Source organism: Muscardinus avellanarius (assembly GCF_963383645.1).
Source record: "Muscardinus avellanarius genome assembly, chromosome: X".
In the NCBI taxonomy this organism is placed as follows: Eukaryota; Metazoa; Chordata; class Mammalia; order Rodentia; family Gliridae; genus Muscardinus; species Muscardinus avellanarius.
Window position 1 is genome coordinate 127,683,565 of NC_137792.1, and position 21,118 is coordinate 127,704,682.

Consider the following 21,118-nt stretch of genomic DNA (forward strand, 5'->3'; position numbering starts at 1 on the left):
CTGGATTTGATTCCTTTAGTAAAAGTAAAAAAGCAAAAGTGTTCTTTGCAGTTAAATCTATTTGGGTTGTCATCATCTTCCCCTTCTCTCTGCCTCTTTGTGGAAATAAATTGCTTTGTTTTCTAATGTCACACTTTTCTGGACTCATTTTTTTAAACAAGCTTTGTAGAATTCTAAATATCTTCTGATTCTCAAATATGTGCATAATTTCCCAGCCCGTATCCAAAATATGAAGGAAAAATGTCATTGGACAAGTTCTTGCAATAAATAAAACATGCATATATTTGTTGGAGAGAAAGAGGTAATGAATTTTAAAAATATCCTCAAGTCTTGAAGGAGTCGTGTTTTACAAATATAATAACTAAATATTATTTATCATTTTGTTTTGATTTCTTTGTTTTCAGGACTTTGAAATTTCAAGTAGCCTAAAAAGTTAGAATAAGTCTTTGAAAATTGTTTTCAAAATCACCCCAGAGAAGGTGTTGAGTCACAGAGAACTCACCTTTTCACCTTTTCATGAATCAGGATAAGTCAGTTTGACTGATTCACTGTCTGACCACTGGGCAAAGTATAAATCATGTAAGAAAATGTCAGTTGAAATGTTAGTGCACTTTAAGGTCATCTGTTGAATTTTTAGTGTGTGCCTGTATCATCAAAAATCCCCAGCACTAAAAGCAGTTGTAAAATGATGAATATTTACTCTTCATTATCTCTTTTTCAAAATGTGTATGTTGCATCATACTCAAATCCACCTTAGAATAAGTATGGTGAAAATTAATCCAAAGAATAAATCAGTAAAATTTAGTGCCATTTTATCATTATAGAGAAATCAGTTTAGCAGTGATAAAATTGTCACTACTCTCCTCCAAAATAAACAAAATGCAAAATAAACAAATGATTAAAAAACAAGGAATATTGCAAGGATTTTCCCCAGTGGCAAAAAACTAAGATATGAAATAATGTCAGTTGGGAAGCTGAGACTGAAAACTTGCAGATTTGAGGCCAGCCTCAGCAACTTAACAAGACCTCCAATAACTTATCAAGACCTTGTTTTAAAATAAAAAATACAGAAGATATGGTGAAATAGCTCTAAGAGAGAACATCCCAATTTCAATTCACAGTACCCCCCAAATAAAAAGGTATGTCAGTTGCTTAGGGAGACATGTTTTGTCCATAAGACCAGCCAAGATACTACATTAATCTAGAAGATCTATAACATCTTGACAAGTCAGAAGACAGTTTCTTAAACATTTACATCAGTAAATATCCTTTTGAATAATATTCTATCAGACTATATTAATCAAACAGTGCTTATAATATATAGGAGTCAGGCCAAAAAAAGAGTGTTAAATAATTTTCAAAAAAATTCCAAAGGCAACTGAACATTTTTCCATCTTATAAAAATAAGTATAAAAATATGAGGCAGAAATTATATGGGTGACAATATCTAAATGAAGTAGTAACTCAACACGGTAAAGGAAAACAGTGGCAATTATTTTAGCTAACATTGTGGAAAATTGAGTATGTGGTGCTACCTAACACTTTCTACTGCAACAAATTTAAGGAGCAATTATAACAATTTATCAAGCATTTGCTGAACTGCTATATACAATATGCTCTGCACTGTTAAATGTCATTAAAATGTAGCAGTTCAAAATATTTGGGCCTTTGCAAAACTCCCAACTTTAAAAATACATTAAAGTAACAATAGAAGCCAATTATAAAATAGTTGACTATTATCTTGAAGCCATTAAGGTAGAAAATCTACTCCTGTTAAAATAAGAAATGAACCATTGCTATCCCCCGACTATCACCACCACTTGAATGCAGCCTTCATGAGTGATGGGACTCTTTGGCACCCACCACTCTGTCTTCAGCATCTAGATGAGTGCCTGGCAGCCAATGTGTGTTGAATGAAGATCGATATCTAGAATTGGCAGCCAAATTAAATGAACAGTAACACCTTATGGCCCGACTGTGAAATGGCTCAATATGAATGGAAGTACTTTGCAGGCTACTAAAGCAACACTGAATGAAAAACATTGTGGTTTACAATCACTATGAGGAACTATATTTCCATTTTCACATTCATAGGGTACTTATACTTTATACATAAAGCACTCAGAAGATGGTTAGTTGTAAAAATTAGTTTTCTAGGGCTGCTAACAAAGTACTGTAGACTTACTGGGTGGCTTGAACAACAGAAATTCATTTTCTCATGGCTCTCGGAACTAGAAGTCCAACCTCAAGATATCAGAGCAGAGTTGGTTTCTTTTGAATATTTTCTTTTTGGCCAATGGATTGCCATCTATGTCCTCTGTTTCACACGATCTTTTCTTGATGTTTCTATGTCCTAATATCTTCTTGTTATAAAAACACCACTCATATTGGCTTATAACTCACCCTAATGACCTTATTTTAGTTTAATAACTTCTTTAAAGACATCATCTCCAAACACGGTCATATTCAGAATCACTGCAGATTAGGACTTCAACATATGAATTGGGGGGAGCACAATTCAACCCATAATATCATATGACACACGAAATAGAGTGTGGTTATATGAGAAGTGACTCATTAATATGAAATCTTAAAATACAACTTAATGTGTGTGCCATCTACTTAATTTTCAATGACCACAAAGATGGATGTAAAGGTAACAAGATAAAGCTGAGCATGGTGGCACATGCCTGTAGTCCTAGCACTTGGGAGGCTGAGACAGGAGGATTGCGGGTTTGAGTCCAGCTGTGGCAACTTAGTGCTCTGGGCAAACTAGCCAGACCTTGTTTCAAATTAAATAATATAAAGGGCTGCGAGTGCAGTTCAAAGGTAAAATGTCTATGGGTTCAATCTCCAGTACAAAGAGAGAGAGAGAGAGAGAGAGAGAGAGAGAGAGAGAGAGAGAGGAGAGAGAGAGAGAGAGAGAGAATGAGACAATGTATGAGTACAAAATAGTAGGAAAATTTATATTCATTAGTGCTTAAGGGACTTGGAAAAAAGATATATTTGGCATAGGTATCAGAGTATTTTCTAGAGTGATTTTTACCTTTAAAGTTTTCCAATAAGGGCTCCAAAGTTTTAGAAGAACTACAAGAAATTATCAGTTCATTTCTTCTCAACAAAAATTAGCCTGCTAAATTGTTTATCCTCATGGAGTAACATTTACAATGATTAATCAATCAGATAGCTAATATACTGGAAACTCATTGCTGAATATTTTGATTTTAAGGAATTAGGTAGATCCGTTTTGAATCACCTAGGTATATATTACTGAATAACACAAACAAAAGGGGCCCTTATTATGAAATTGTGTAATTATGGTGGTGTAGTATATGAAGTAAGTAGATATTAAATGTATGAGAGGGGGCCATAACTCATATAAAAGGGAAGAAAAAGTCAAATTTTCCTGGTCTTATATACATAGTTGAAGCCAGGAGACATTATTTTCATTTTCTAATTTTTGTCAAATGAGTTGTGGGCAAAGTTGGAGCCTTTGAGATACTATACTGATTATGCAAATCACAGAAAAATATACTTTATATTATAATTATACTAATGTAATTATCCCATATAACATGATAAAATGCTTTATTTTTTTCATTGTGCTTTGATGTTGCTTTTGGAGGAAGAATGAAAACTTCCCAAAGATTTCATGATGAACAAAGATGAAATTCAGGGGGAGTTTACTGTACAAACAATAAATAAATGAGTTCTAATGGAAAAGAGTAGTGAGATAATGACACGGATGATACGTTTTATCTTGATTCATGAAAAGGTGAAAACTGTGTTCCTGTTACCCATCACCTGCCCTAAAGTGATTTTGGAAACAGTTTTCAAATATTTCCGCAAACTTTTCAACTACTCAAAACTGAAAATTCTAAAAGGAGGAATCACAAAATGCTGCTGTTCCACTGTTTACTCTTTTAACATCTATAAACAAATAGACTTGGAAACGAGCGAATGGCCAAATCCTTCTTTTAGTCCTAGCAACCTCCTGAACAAAGAGCTAACCAAATGCCAGATCTTCTTTTTACTGAAGTCAAGATTCGAAGCTTTAAAAGAACATTCTCTGTGTTAACTCAAGTACTGATTACATTATGATGAGTGTTTCTTGACCCCATTCTTCCATGCATTTCCTCAAGTAATGACTTCAGGGACTGAATTGATGGCCATACTTCTAGGATTAATCCAATAAAGAATAATTTGCCCTCACATTTGACATATAAAGCATTTTGTTTTCTTCGTTGGAAGACCTACAGGACTTTTGAGTTTCAAGCGTAAGACCCTTGGAGTGAGGATTGGGAAAGAAATTAGGAAACTTTTGTTTTAAGAGCCAGGCTTAAATTGCTTAATTTGAAAGGTCAATAACATGGGTTAAAGTGATTGAGTATAAACTGTTTCTATAGCTTGTAACTGGTCTGCCTTTTGAGCTCCATAAAAACCTAGATTTAATCCATATTTATTCTATAATTATTGAAAAGTGATTTTAGAGCCAAAGTAATTCTAAGTCCAGACAAAAGCAAGTTGCAGTGGTAAGACAGTGAAAAGTATTGTCACAAAGGTTTATAGAATGAAAAGTGATTTCTGGGGGAGTGACTTAATAGGCCCAAATCCATAATTGAATCTCATCCCCGTAAATCAAGCATTTCTGCACCCTGTGACTGATTTGGAGAGGGACTCAAATAATAGCTGAAGACCAAACTATACAGAATAGAATTTATTTTTTTTTTGTTTTTATTTTTTTGCGGGTCTGGGTTTGGAACCCAGGGGCATTTGACCTCCAAGCTACACCCCCTACCCTAGTTTTTATTCTTTATTTTGAAACTGGGTCTCACTGAGTTGCAGAGGGCCTCACTGAGTAGCTGAGGCTGTCCACAAAGCAGGATCCTCCAGTCTCAGCTTCCCGAATGCTGGGATTACAAGCGTGCGCCACCACGCCCGGCTTAGAATTTATTTATTAGTCAATGTTTTAGTTTGTAATATTGAGGCTATGATCAAATGTAACACAAAAGCAATAGACTTTAATGGGGGAATGTGAGAGGAACATGTCAAAGAAAAGGACTGGAAACTTTAGAGACATCTTTGATTCCTCTGCTTCTTTCATACCTTATGTGTAATTCACCAGAAAATATCATTTTCTATATTTCAAATATATTTGGAATATGAGCATTTCTCACTACTCACTCCCACAGCTACCAGCCTGGTCCTTGCCACTGCATTCCCTACTGTTCTCTTTCTTTTCTTATAGCATATTTTTAACTAAGCACCTACAATGGCCTTTAAACAATGAAAATCATGTCAGACAATCATAAAAGAAAATTACTTGAGATTTAGTTTATCTGTAAAGAAAGCCTATAGTAGCTGATGTTACCTACTTCCTAACTGGAAGTAGGACACCCTGAAAGGGAAATAGCTGTGGGCACAGAGATTGTGAAAGACAAATGTCTAAGGTGGTGACTGTAACTCCAAGTAATTTAGGTTCACTAGCCACTGATCAAAAACCTCTGGCGTCAAGAGAGGAAGCAATGCTTAGAAATCTTTGAGTAGAAACTTCATCTCTGATGCCGATCATAATCCTGAAAGACACAAGCCTGAATGTCATAATATTGAATGTTGAAATCCCAAAAGATAAAAATTCCTAAGGGCTAAGATCCCTAACATAACAAAAAAGTCTCTCAAATCACAATCTTGAAAGATTAAAATTCCCAGTTCTGGAAATCCTGAAAACTCAAATCCGAAAACTTCAATTCCCATTGAAAAAGAAAAAAGTTTCATAAGAGGAATAGAAAGCCAAATTCTGGGGTAGGAATAATGTATCTTCTGTTGTACACAGGCTAGTTTCACATTGTCAGGCAGGCAGAATGCATAGAAACTTGGTGAACTATTCATTATCTTGGTTATGTCTGTTAATATTACTAATGTGCAAATCTCAGTGGACTAGGTGAGAAAGATTCAATGTTTATAAAATGAGGATATACTCTCCCTGGAGAATCGTGCCTTAAATGGGTAGGGATGGGGGGAAGGCAGGGCAGTTATTTCTCATGACTCTCTGGGCTTTCCTCATAGATTAACTATATCTTGAATAATTTTCTTCTAGGATTAACCAACACATAATGCTATAGCATACAACAAGTTAAATATCATGGATTTTGACCATATCTTCTGGAATACCTCAGAACTACCCATAATCTATTATTTTTTTATATGTTGAATTTTCTTACTTTAGGTTTCTTTTTAGTTTTCCTTTTTATGATATTTTAAATGTATAAACAGTAAAGTTTTATTTATCGTAGTTCTGGAAGCAGGTAAGTCCAAGGTCAAGGTACCAGCAGGTGATTGTCTTGCTTTCGGGATGGTGCCTTGTTTCTGCATCTCCGGGAATGACAAATGCTGTGTTCCTATATGGCAGAAACCCTCTGGAAAGGTGCTAACTCACTAGCTCTCATGACTTCATCACCTTTTAAAGACTCAGCCTCTTTATAGTATTGCATTTAGGAAGGTTTTTTAAAGTTTCTTTTCAGCTTCACTCTTTATCGTTGTGTATTTATGTTGTGTATTTTTTTTTCTTTTGCGGGTCTGGGGATGGAACCCAGAGGCATTAGACCTCCGAGCTACACCCCCTGCCCTATTTTTTATTCTTTATTTTGAAACGGTCTTACTGAGTTGCGAAGGGCCTCACTAAGTAGCTGAGGCTGTCTGCGAACCGTGATCCTCTGGTCTCAGCCTCCCCAATGCTGGGATTACAAGCGTGTGCCACCACGCCCGGCTTGTGTATTTCATTTTTGAATCCTTTTTCAAACTGGAAGTCTAATTGTGTAGACTTTTAAAGAGGGCTTAATTAACTTTATGCATTGTTTCCTCATATTTAACTCTGGAAATTTGCATTAGTACAACATTTACTTTGTGTGTAAGCATTGTGTGGGTACATAAAAATATCAGAACTTCCTAAATAAATGAAGAGATGCCTTTTTAAATTTGCATTTTTGAAAGATAAAATTTCATGAGATCTCAGCTTTTTGGGTCACTGCATATAGGGAGGTGACCCACTGGGTTTGGGATCAATCCATCACAGTATTTCAGATGGCCGCTGTTAGAAATCTGGGTGCACATAAATTCCAACTACAGTGACATGTGTTTACACATTTCACTTTGGACCTATATCTTTATGAAACCAGTTCATCTGCTCAAAACTATGTGACTGTCGTTCATATTCTTGAGTGTTAATGCTTGCAAAAAAACGTGTTAGCTTTGCCTATTTTATTGTGTACAATAAGTGGATTTATCTACTGCTGGTGTTACAACCCTCATGATTCAGTTACATCAGCTCCAAACATTAATAAATGAGCTCCTTGGGGATACTTTACATCTAACTATAACAGAAGTAATAGTGTGTGGGTTCTGAGCCGAGACTACAGAAGGCCTTGCAGTTTCTCTTATTCTCTAGGAATCTTATCACTGTTTTGTGAAGAAGCGTGGGCTAGAAACCTTGACAATGAATGACTATAAAAGAGAAGTCATATTGATGAGCTGGTGTTGCTAGGTGCAGCCAAAATTTCTAACCCGCAAAAATGTGACTGAAAATAGATTATTGTTGCAAGTCACCACTGTCAGTCTGGCTTGATATATAGGAAAGACTAACACCGTGTTTTCATCTTTTAGTGTTTTCCCTTTCCATTTCGATCTACGTAGTTTTTATCTCATCATAAAACAAGTGGAATCACTACTTAGATGTTTCTTCAACAGTTTCTTTCTTTCTTAGAGCCTATCACATTTGAAACATCTCACTCCTCTTTTATGAAAATCCAAAAAATAATCCAAATTTTAAAATCGATCCATTACAATGTATTTACCTGGGTGGTAGCCTGGGCCATAGGCTGTGCTTGGAAGGGGTGGTTGCCTGGAGGTGGGGCCTTGGGGATCATATATGATTCTTCCTCCCCCTGCTTTCTCTTGCCTCCAGCCTCCACAGTGTGAGGAGCACAGCCCACATGCTTTCCTTATCTCCTCCTCCTGCCACCATACCCTAGATCCCTGGTCTCTGACCTCACATGAACTGTCTCACATGGACTAAACCATGAGCAAACAGATCTTCCTTCCTCAAAGTTATATGGTCAGGTGTTCAGATTATGGCCATAAGAATGCTGACCAGAAGACTTTCGTGATATCCTGTTAAATAAACTCACAAGGCCAGCTCATACTTAAGATGTGGGAAAATAGAGTCCACTTCTTAAAGGAGTATCTAAAACCAGGGGCTATTTTAAAACATAACATGCCTTAATAATGCCTAAACACTAGAGATAAGAAGCTAAAGCAAGATGAGATAGGAACTGATAAAGTATATTAGGAAATTTGAACTTTATCTTGAGGTGAAAAGGAAATGTTGGAATGATTTGATCAGACAACTGACATGATTAAATATATGTGCCAGAAATATTTATTAACTGAAATTCTTATGGAGACTCGATTAGGATGAGTAAAAGAAAAGTGAGCACAAAAGAAATAGTACTGTTTAGAAACTCATTATGATGATCTAAGCAAAAGATGACTTGACCTATATAATGGCCATGAGAATGAAGAGAATGGAAAGAAATTGAGAAGACAGAACTATTAGACTCCTTGTAAAGGTGATAGTGAACACAAGTAGGTTAAAATTAAATAATAATGATGGAACTTAAAATACTAACTTTTGGCTGGGCGTGGTAGCGCACACTTGTAATCCCCGCGCTTGGGAGGCAGAGACAGGAGGATCGCGCAGGTTCGAAGCCAGCCGTGCGCGCTGGCTTAGGAGACCCTGTTTCCAAATAAAAATGCAAAAATAGGTCTGGGAGTGTAGCCCGGAGGTAGAAGGGCTTCCAGGAACCCCAGTACCACCAAAAAAAAAAAAAAAATACTAACTTTTTTCTTATACCTTTAGCCTGTCTGCCTTCTGATTTTTTTCAGGACCTGTAGAAATATTTGAATTGTAGAGCTGTTTTCCTATTATTAAGCAAATTTTCCTTTAAATTTGTTCAATTATAATATTTGTATAATTACATAGGTATTGGGTCATTAATATAGCATGACACATAAGTAAAATATTATTCTATATCATCAATAATGTACTGCTTCCAGCTTGTTTATAAGATAGTTATATGTTTTGCTTCCTAGTATTTTAAATTAAACAGAGCATCCAGGTCTTCATAATGATCCAATAACAATAACTAGCATTTTACTAAAATTTCAATTTCTTAATAAGCTAACAGTATTTACTGATAAAATTAAATGTTTCTGGTCCATCTAGTTTTTATGGTTGCTACAAATTATATCCTATAGCCTGTTAAGCTCATGACAAAGTAGATTCTGTTTTTGCAACCAATGTAATACTGTTTCATTCAGGATCACTAGCTTCATCTTTTTAGCAGTTGTAGAATAATTGTTCTCTTGCATAATTGTTTGGTGTTGATTGTATCCTTACAAAGTTGGTTTTTTTTTTTTTTTTGGTGGTACTGGGGATGGAACCCAGGGGCCTTCTGCCCCCAGGCTACACTCCCAGACCTATTATTATTATTATTATTATTATTATTATTATTATTATTATTATTGGTGGTACTGGGGTTCCTGGAAGCCCTTCTACTTCCGGGCTACACTCCCAGACCTATTTTATATTTTTATTTGGAAACAGGGTCTCTTATTGTCAGCGCGCGGCTGGCTTGGAACCTGCGCGATCCTCCTGTCACTGCCTCCCAAGCGCGGGGATTACAAGCGTGCGCCACCACGCCCGGCTCAAAGTTTTCTATTATGATGTGTTTTAGAAAATAAGACCAGTTTATACTGAAACCATAGGATAACACTTTACTCCTAGCAAGGACGTTTTCTCCCTCTTCTCTGCTTCATTTTTGCCCAAGGGGAATACTTGCACAAATGAAAGCCACTATCACTATGCATTAGATAGCTATTGAACAGTCCTACCTTCTGTCAGATCATTTAGCTATGATATAAATTGAATAACAAGGTGAATACAGTATTTTGGTATGCAATTGCCATCTAATTTTCATGTAGACCATTTCTGAGTTTAAGTGATATGCATATCACCTTTCCTTTTATTCACATTGATCATTATAAAAGGAAATGAGAAGTTTTAAGATGTTGATGTCAGCAAGGGAGGTGATGTTGTGAAGCCTATTACCTTCATATGTGCTAATATATCAAACACTTCTCTCCGTTTGACATTAAGAAAATACAAAAGTGATGTCTGTTAAAGTTGAGTGGAGACTAAAGTTTCCCCTTCAAACGATAATTTTATCTCATCCCAAACTTGAAATAAATCTTAGTAATGCCTTCAGTCTCTACAACAAATTATCTCACATTAGAAAGCTAACTAAATATAAAACAGCTGTGTGCACATCATTCTGCTTGATTGTACATTTCAGTCCATAATGTGAGTAGCCTTGTATGCATACTGAATAATCTATACCCAGAGGGTTGTTTAGATGGTAGCTGATAGATTTATATTTTATTGATTGAGAAAGTTTGAGAAAAGTAGCTCCCCAAACTACAGTAATGAGAAACAACCATGATGTTGTGCATCAATGATTATTTAGCTACAAATAAAAGATTACTTCCCAGAGCTTATTTACCATGGTACTAAAATGTATGTTTATTTCAAATGGACCAAGTAAGGATTACTGGATTCTGGATAAAACTACAAACCTCTTTGGGGATTCACAAGCAGTATTTCCAAATGCAGATTTATTTCAAAGATAACCTGGTCATTTCTTGGCTTCCAACTAAATCTCATTTGACCGGGAAATTTGAGATCTTACCTTACAAGAGAAATCTTTGATTTTAGCAATACATACATGCGTACAAACAGATTGGAAGAAGGATCATTTATTTGTAGAAGGTAATTATACTGCCTATTTCAACCATAGATCTTATTATCATGTTTAGTATATAGTACATGTTTAAGAAATGTTCATTTATATCAATTGAGCAACTAATTAGTATCAAAAGTTACTGTAATTTTAATACTGCATGATAAATTTGAGAAACCATATATCTGACAAAAGAGTTCCATGGGCAAATAACTATGTTTTTTTTTTTTTTAATCCAAGTTAAGAATCAGGGAAATTTAGTGGGTTTCATGAGCTTGGACAGGTTGAGTAAACTCTCTGTGCCTCAGTATTCTCATCTGTAAAACAGAACTGTTAATTGGTAAAAGGCATTTAAATAATATCTGACACATGTAAGGATTAAATAAATATCAAATATAATGACAATGATTCATAAATATCTCATTTTGAACTTCTATATTATTTTTAAAAAATGTTATTGGTGCATCGTAGTCGTATATCTTAATGGGGTACAAGATGGTGGAGACATACACACACGCACACATCACTCGATTAGCCCTTACCCAGTTCCTACCCCATTCCCTCCCCCTCCCTCCTTCCCAGGCTTGGCTTAGTGATTGACTTTGATACGTTTGTTTAAGTACATCATGTCCTTTAACTTCTATATCAATCAGAGTTCTAATCAGGAAAATAGAAGCAACTCTGAGTACCTAAGATAAAGGGATTTAATGCAGAGCGTTGCTACATAGATCATGAAAGATCTGAGAGGCACACAGGGTATGGTGAAGCACTTGAGAGATTTGTTAAAGAAGGGATTTTCTGCAGTGCTGGACTATAAGGCTGAGGGGAGAAATACATGCAACTGAAAAACAAGGGCAGGGCCACCTAGAGGCCACTGGAAGCAGGCCGACTTCTGTGAAAGGAGCTGAGGCCTTGGAGACCTAAACGGGGGAAGGAAACACAGTGACCTCAGAGGTCAAAAGCAGAGCAGGAGCAGCGTGAGACCATAGACCAAGGATTGTACAATCCTGCACTGTTTGCCCCCTCCTATTATGTCTTGACATGTCTCTTTCTAACTAGAGTGTAATTTCTAGGTGTCAATTGTTTGGGTATTCCTCATCCCCGCCTCCTGTCAGTACCGTGTTGTGCACATTATAGGTGTTCAGTTACGAGTACTGATGAAAATTTTTCACGTACGTTTACTGGGTTTATTTTCTAGGATATAATAATTTTCTCTATGTAAACAGAGGATATTAATAAATTCTGTGTGCTGTTCTTAGGCAAGACATGCCTTTTCGCTAAGATGCAAACATAACTGCATGGCAACATAATAGCTAAGATTCGGCAATATATGCAAACTGGTTGCTTAAAGCTTTTTATTTAGATATCCTACTTATTTTTATAATTCCCTGTTTACTCAGGAACAAATGAGCTGCTTCTGAAATGAAGCAAAACTATATTATAATTGCTATGTCTAAGGTAGAAGTCCAATGCAATAGATTTCAGACATTTAACTTTATAAACAAAATAAAAATACTTTTTTCTATTGTGATCCAGCTTGTATGCATGTACACATGCACAACTTAAATAGAAGTTATAAAAAAGTACAATAAATTTTACTCCATTTTTTTTTCCTGTAGTACTGGGAATGGAACCCAGGGGCATTCTACCTCCAAGCTCCACCCCAGCTCTAGTTTTTATTCTTTATTTTGAAACAGAGTCTCACCGAGTTGCAAAGGGCCTCACTAAGTAGTTGAGGCTGGTTACGAACTAAGATCCTTCTGTCTCAGCCTCCCAAATGCTGGGATTATAAGCATGAGCCACCACACCCAGCTTTACTCCATTTTTCTTAAAAAATGCTTATCAAATGCATTAAATTGACTTTCCAACTCACTAATAGATTGTAACCATAGGTTTCTAATACAGATTTCTAATAAAGCATGGTAGTACGTGTTGTAATAAAGGGCCAAAGCACCCCATCTCGAAGAGCCAGGGGTAGATGGTCCAGAATAAGGGAACACCCCCTCTCTCCATGTGCCTCCAGGTGTCAGTCATAAATATTTTGGCTGATAAATATTTTAAGTGAAGATTCCTTAAAGCAGGGGCAGGATATGCTGAAAAAAGCATGTAATTCTGTCTTAGACTTTGCATTTCTTCGAATATAAAACCTTTCCTCACTCTCTGTATTAAACTTTTCTTCTTGTGATTAACATAAGCATGGCATAGTCTGGCCCATACTGGAAAGCACTAGTGTGCGTTTGTGTGTGGTCCTGGGGATTAAGCCCAGGGGCATTAGACCTCCAAACTCTACCCCAAACCTTTCTCTGTGGGGGACGGGACTGCGGATTGAACCAGGAACCTTCTACCTTCCCAGTGATTGGGTTTTGTTTTGTTTTGGACTTGGGGTCTCACTAGGTTGCTGAGACTCTACCTTACTGAGGAAGAACTTGAACCTACGATCCTCTCAGCCTTCCAAGTACTGGGTTATAGGCATGTGCCACTATTCCTGCTTAACTAATTTTGTTTTTACATATAAAGTAAGAACATGTAGAAATACTCCCAACTTTTTATTTATTCATTTATTTTGTATTGGGGATTGAACCCAGAGGCATTCTAATTCTGAACCACACCTCTAACCCTCTTTGTTTTTAGTTTTGAAACAGTCTTGCAACATTGCTGAAACTGCCCTCAAACCTGCAATTCTCCTATTTCTGTTTCACAAGTTACTGGGATTACAGGCGTGTGCCACCATGCCTGACTTGAAAAGCATTCTTTATTCTGTCAAATTCTGAAAATAAAATCTAAAGGGACTAACTAAAAGTCCGAGTGGAAAGTAAGCTCAATGCAACTTGGCAACATATTATTATTAATAAATATAAGAAGACATCTATTGTAGTGAAAATAAGAACTCTTGCCTTTTGAGTATCATCTCATTTTCTGGTGGTTCAAAAATCACATATTTAAGAGGTTCTGTTTTCTCACAAACTTCAGGATTTCGCTCAAGCTGTCTGAAAACAAAATATTTTTGTTCCTTAAACACAGCTGGCAAATTTGAAAGTGTTACACACAATTGGCCGTATGTCAAGAGATACATAGAGCTTAATGCATGTTATGTGGCTTTAAAATAAAATACTTAATTAAAGAACAAACTAGCAACATTGAGGAATGTGAGTGCAATATTTTGGGAAAATTCCTAAAGTCTAAGGCAAATTTTGAATAGATTAATGCTAGAGTGAAATTATCCATTCCTTATTGCCATCTTAGTCCACATAATGAATATAGTCATCCTAACTACAGTGTTGGATGATATACAATTCACAGTTGACAAATTCATCCCATAGGCACACGCTCACTACTTCAGCGACCTTTATCTGAGTATAAAATTTGACATACTGTCTTCAAGACAAAGTCAACTCTTGAGATAGTTATGCTTATGGAAAGAATGGATAAAGGGCGTGCAGAGTTTAGGTACTGCATTTTGGTTCTAACTCTGGTTCTGACATCTCATTGTCTATGATAGGGGATATATTTAACTTCCCTGATTCTCCTTTTTTAATCAGAAAAGTGGGGAGAATGAGAGCAGTCCACATAAAGTTGTTACAAAGAAGAAATTAGATTTTATTTGGAGCAGAGTTTAGTTCAGTGCCTGAAATATGGAAACCCATCAGTAAATGCCATCAACAATAATGAATATCTATGCTATAGTTAGAATGATGATAATTATTTTCATGCATTTCACTTCTCTGAGCTCAGCCTTGTGGTTTTGTCCTCTTGCATGATTGAAGATAGCCTGAGACTCTGCTGGATATCTGTAGATAAGCCAGAGGCATATTACTAAGAATTGAGTGTAGAGCCATATTCATATACAATCAAGATGCATCTGTTTCATTCATAGAGATTTAGTCTGAAAATCTCATCTTCACCAAATGACTAATCATCGTAGTGTGGCTGAATGACAAAGAAAAGATCTATCCACTTTATTCTTTATCCGTCCTGACTTGACAGGCGCAGTTATCCAGAGCCACTGTCTATATACCCTGTCACATCAGGATCTGTAGAACATGAGTGCACGACTCCTATGGGGAAAGCCCAGTGGTGATAATGCTGAAATGCCGTATGTGAAAATGATATAAAATCAAATTTAGGCAGAACAAAACAAACTCTGATTGTCACCTCATGCAGTGCAGTAAATGAAAAGACCATTAAAATCAATGAATTAGTCCCTAAACTCTCACGCTATGCAGAGGACATGTTCTTATTGAGAGAACAGGATCTGGGTTTGTTGACCTAAACACAGACGTGTGCTTCTAGATCTTTGTAACAGTCCAACATTAGAGCTAATAAAGTCTGAGTAACAATTCTTCAGAGGCTGATAGCTAAAATCTATCTTCTAATCTACGGCCTTCCACATACTATTTGAATACATTAAAATAACCTGCACATAACGACAAGGTGTCTTTTCTGCAAATCGCTTATGGGTTTTTTTTGAGAACACTTTACTGTATCTTGACAAGGGAAAATCTTCACCATACACTTAGCTGTCGTAGGGCATTCTATCTCTGTGTTGTGAACACAGTTATCTGAAGGAAATGTTGAAGCTATATGATTTCCTCACACTCGGCTGCCATTGGATTGCTTCTTGGTGAAGAATAAATCTTGCTGTTACTTACTGTGAAACTGCTTCAAGTTAAACAGAGGTCATTTGAAGGAATTGAACATTTATTAGGTCACTTTCAAAATGCATTGAGTTTGGACACAACTTAAAACTTGTTATGAATGAAAATCATTTCTTATTTTCTACATTAGCACCCTAATCAATTACAATTTTTTGCAGGTTTAACAGCTGAAAAGTAAATAGGAAGTTAAAAGTAAATAGATTCATGGTGAAAATGATGAATTAATACTCAAAATAATAAATTACTTAATATCATTCTAAAACAGACCTCATAACAACATCAAACATATAGTCTTTTGAAAAAAGACTCTGAGATGATAAACAACAAAACAGTTTTGTAATTTATTAAATGGTAAACTTTAGCATATTATTTTGTGTGTGAGTCATTTTCTTCCTATTGAATATTTATATAATTGTTTCAATTCTTAATATGTATTTTCTTATAATAGACATGGTATTAATTTTCTTTATGCAATATGTAGATGGCAAAAATAAAATTTTTTAGAATATTAGTATAATTATCTTATCCCAGCTCAAACTAATTTGCAAAGCAATTTTTTCAGTTTACCTTGAAAAATATTCATAGCCCTTTCTTTATTACCCCAATATTATTTCAAAATTAGAAATTCTCTTTCTTAGTAAATATGCTCTTACCATGCCCTAGTTCATTTTCCCTAATGCTAATCTCTAGTTTAATATGAGAATTATATCTACCATTGATAGTATAATTTAATGCCTGTGACAATACCATATGTTAGAACTTGAAACTCTAATTCACTTCTATTATACCAAAATGAACACCTGTCTATTAGGTTCTAGACTTGAGACCAAGGATTCATTCTTTTTTTTTAAGGTTCATAAAATAACCTTTATTTTTTAAAGTTTATATATGCACTACAGGAAACAAAAACACAAGAACCAAAGAACAAAGTCATCCAGTCACGAGCAGCTGCGTTGGCTTTGGCCTTCCACTCCTGTGTACATGTACATGACATGCCATTTGTGTGATCAAGATCATAGTATGTATCGTGCTTTTCCACACATCAATGTTCACCTAAAAAATCTCAAAGTTACAAGAGTATTTTCATAACCAAGGATATAGTACACCAACTCAACCTGTTAAAAAAGTAACTATAATCCTGCCTTTCTTGGGACGAAAACATTTCAGAAGATAGAAAGAGCAGCAGGCTATTGGATAGACATACTGGCAGAGTTGAGTAAAATACTGCATTCCCTTAATGCTCGATTTAAAAGTAGATATAAAGCAAGAGTATACCAGCATGTTTCTAAGAGTTATCAGATTACTACTAAAATATTAACTTCAAAGTATGTTCCCAGTGAATTAAGGTGGTACTATGTAACAGCACAGAAGATGCACACACACCAATGGCTCACAACAAAATCAAAATGTAAATCTGAGGAACACTTGCTCCACCTCTGTGCACTTCCTTCTGCCACTCTGCTGCCAGCAGGATGAACAAGCCCTGACACACTGCCGAGAGGTGTGACGATTCCATGCCCACGGTGCACCTTCTTAACAATTATAACAAAAAGGTATTTTCAAGTTGGCTAATTTATCAAGCTCTACTTATTACCATACACTGTCACTTTGGGACATCTATGAAGTTAAGGTGTTAAGACATAAATAGGAACTTTGTGCACAATGAACACAAGTATGTACCAAAAACACACACAGAAACTTATGGTAAGAATCTAAAACTGTCTTCCAGGTACAGAGATACTAACAATGAGCTCTTCCCCACACCATCCTCGTGTCCCTCTTCCCCATTCCAGTAACATGTAGTAAGTACAAGACCTCCCCTAGCTCCAAGATGCAGATTAACAAAGAAGACCAAGGATTCACTCTGAATCACCACTGGAAAGCTATTGAATGATGGCAAACAGACCATGTTTACTGAAATAAACTAATAGCAAAATCTTATTACCGATTCCCCAAAGTTATCTATTCTCCTTTAAAAATTGCTATTTTCTTCCTCTTGTAATGAAATAGATCTATGTGACTATATTTTTCTAAAAGTTGAGTAACCCTGAAGTTATTCTTTGGTAAACTGCCATGGAAACTGAGGCCAAATTGATTTAAACACACAGATTTGGAAAAGTGATTTTCTTGTTCACCTTCAATGTCTACGTGTATGCCTATTTAGTCTTCTCTTAAAATAGAGATTAAGGAAATGAATGTCAGTTAACTGTTGAGTCTTTTATATCAAACATCATCTACCCCCAGCTGTAATCTCCCCCTGGACCCTTGGCTATTGCTAAAAGTGCCATCCCCTTTAATTGTCTGAATGTTTGTCTTCTCCCCAATGCTGAAATGCCATCCCCAAAAGTGATGGTATTAGAAGGTGGGGTCTTTATGAGTTATTAGATCATAGCCAGGCATGATGGTTATTACAGTTATTAGATCACAGTCAGGCATGATGCCTGTAATCCCTATACTTGAGAGCCTGAGACAGAAGGATTACCGTTTTGAGGGTGGACTCAGAAATTAGCAAGAATCTCAGCAACTTGTTGAGACCCTGCTTCAGAATAAAAATAAAAAAAAGGAAAAGGGCTTGGGGAGTTACTCAGAGATAGAACAGCCCTGAGTTCAGTCCCCAGTACCTTCCAAAACAGAGTTATTTGGCCATGGTAGCAGAGCCCTCATTAATAAGGCTACAGTAGTTCCCTCTTAATTGTATGGGATATTGTCCAAGATGACCAGTGAAATTCTGATACTATTAATACTACAAAATCCTACATTTATTAGTTTATTTTTCTCCTACTCATACATACTTTCATTAATTTATACTTTTTTCAAAATTGCATAGATAGAAGATTTGGTCTTAGAAATCTCAGCAGGTGATTATTTTTCTTTCCTTACTGTTGAGAATTTTAATATTTTTACTTAAAGAACACTGTACAGCTTCTCTTGACATATCTGAAATGCCAACATCACTATTCTTGGGTTTTTGAACATGGACACTGCAATGCTAACACATACAACTTGAGAATCAAGAAACCTACTAAATGACTAATAGCATGGTAACATGGATATGCTGGACAAACAGTTCATTCATGTCCTTGATAGAATGAAGCAGATCATCATGAAATTTTATTATGCCATTCAGAATGGCACAATTGAAAACAAGAACTGTTGATTTACAGAATTTTGATTTAATACTTTTAGAATGCAGTAACCTTGGATAACTAATTTAATGAAAAGCAAAATCATGAGTAAGGGATAAAGGGAAACTACTATAGTATCCTTAAGAAAAAGACCCTCCATCTCTTTTGGAATGAGAAGACACAGCCAGAGGTGCCATATATGAATGAGAAAATGGGACCTCAGCAGACATTTTTTTATTTTTTATTTTTTATTTTATGCATTATAATTTTACATCATATTGTGATACAGAGTGACAGAAAAATACATGCACAGGACTCTTGGTCCCCTTCTCACCAGGTCTCTCCCCTCTTTTTTACCCTCAAAATGTATTTTTGAGATTAGAATTGATAATTTTGTACATATTCATAGCATTGTTTCAACTATTGCATTCTTTATGAATTCGTTCCTGATGCCTTCCATTCCCTAATCCCCCTCAGTCATTTTCCTGGAGTCTCTGTTCCTCTATCTGATGTTGCCCTTATTTCCAAATATTTCTCAAGTTTTTATTTGGCATTATATTATCATGTTCCATCCATTTTTTTCAGCAAATAGTATGATTTCATTCTTCTTTAAGGCTGAGTAAAACTCCATTGTGTGTATATACCAAAGTGTTGTGATTCGTTATCTATTGTCAGACACCTAGGCTGGTTCTATACTTGGGCTATTGTAAATTGTGCTGCTATGAGCATAGGTCTGTAAGTATCCCTATACTAGTCTGACTTCATTTCCTTTGGCACAGGAGTGCTATCACAGGGTCACGTGGTGGTTCCATTTCCAAACTTTGGCAAACCTCCACACTGATTTCCAAGGCAGCCGTACTAGGTTGCAGTCTCGCCAACAATATTATAGGGTTCTTGTTTCCCCACATCCTCTCCAGCATTTATTATTATTTGTGTTCTTGATGATTGCTATCCTAATTGGAATGGGATGGAATTTCAGTGAGATGAAAATTCAGGTGAATTTGCATTCCTCTGATTGTTAAAGATTTTGGTCATTTTTAAATATATTTGTTGGCCATTTGCATTATTTCCTTTGAAAACTATCTATTCATTTCAGTTTCCTATTATAATTTTTTAATGTTAGGCTTTTTAAGTTTTTGGATATTTTAGATATTAGACCTTTGTCAAATGGGAAGGTGGTAAAATCTCCCATTCAGTAGGCTTTCTTTCTCTAGATTCTTGATGGGTTATTTTCCTATGAAGAAGCTTTTTAATTTAATGGTATCCCATTCATGAATTCTTGTTTTAATTTCTTGAGCTTTCAGGGTCTTATTGAGGAAGTTCCTACTTGTACTTATATGCTAGAGTGTTGATCCTCTAACATCTCCTAGCAGATTCAAAATTTCTAGTCTAATTTCTAGGTCTTTGAGCCATCTTGGGTTGACTTTTGTTCAGGGTAAGGGGTTAGGATTTAGGACCAATTTTCTATATCTGGATAGCCAGTTTTCCCCATAGCATTTGTTGAAAAGACTGTCCTTTCTCCAGTGTATATCTTTGGGACCTTTATCAAAGATCAGTTCCTTATGTTTTCGAGTCTTTTATTATGCTCCATTGGTCTATGTGTCTATTTTTATGCCATTACCATGCTGGTTTTATTACTATCACTTTGTAGTATATTTTGAAGTCTGGTATTGTGATGCCTTCAGCATGATTCTTATTGATGAGAATTTCTTTGGGTATTCTAGGTCTTTTTTTTTTTTTTCATTTGAATTTCATTACTGTCTCTAGGTCTATAAAAATGATGATGGTATTTTGATAGGGATTGTGTTGAATGTGTAGATCACTTTTAGAAGGATGACCATTTTGATTATATTTATTCTGCCTATTCTAGTGATTGAACCCAGGGACATTCTACTTCTGAGCTACCTCCCCAGCCCTTTTTAATTTTTTTGAAACAGTTTCAATAAGTTCAAGAGGATCTCACTAAATTGCAGAGGCTGGCCATGAATTTATAATCCTCCTGTTTCAGCCTCCCAATTACTGAGATAATAGGCCTTTGCCACCACACCAAGCCAATAACTTTGACCTTTCTTTCTTTTTTTCTTTTCTTTTTTTTGGGGGGGGATACTGGGGATGGAACCCAGAGGCATTCTACCTCTGAGCTACACCCCAGCCCTATTTTCTTATTCTTTATTCTGAAACAGGGGCTCACTGAGTTGCAAAGGGGTTCACTAGTTAGCTGAGGCTATCTGCAAACCTTGTTTTATCCTCCTGTCTCAACCTCCCAAATACTGGGATCACAAGCATGCACCACCACACTTGGCTTAACTTTGACCTTTCTGACTTCCAAAACTTTGAGAAATAAATTTCTGTTCTTTAATTCATTCAAACTATAGAATACCAGAGGGGAAATACTACTCACCTTCTCTTGTATAAACGTTTTGCATCGATGACATAAAATTGTTCCTTCTATTTATCCACCTAGTAGTTAGGATATTTATTCCCA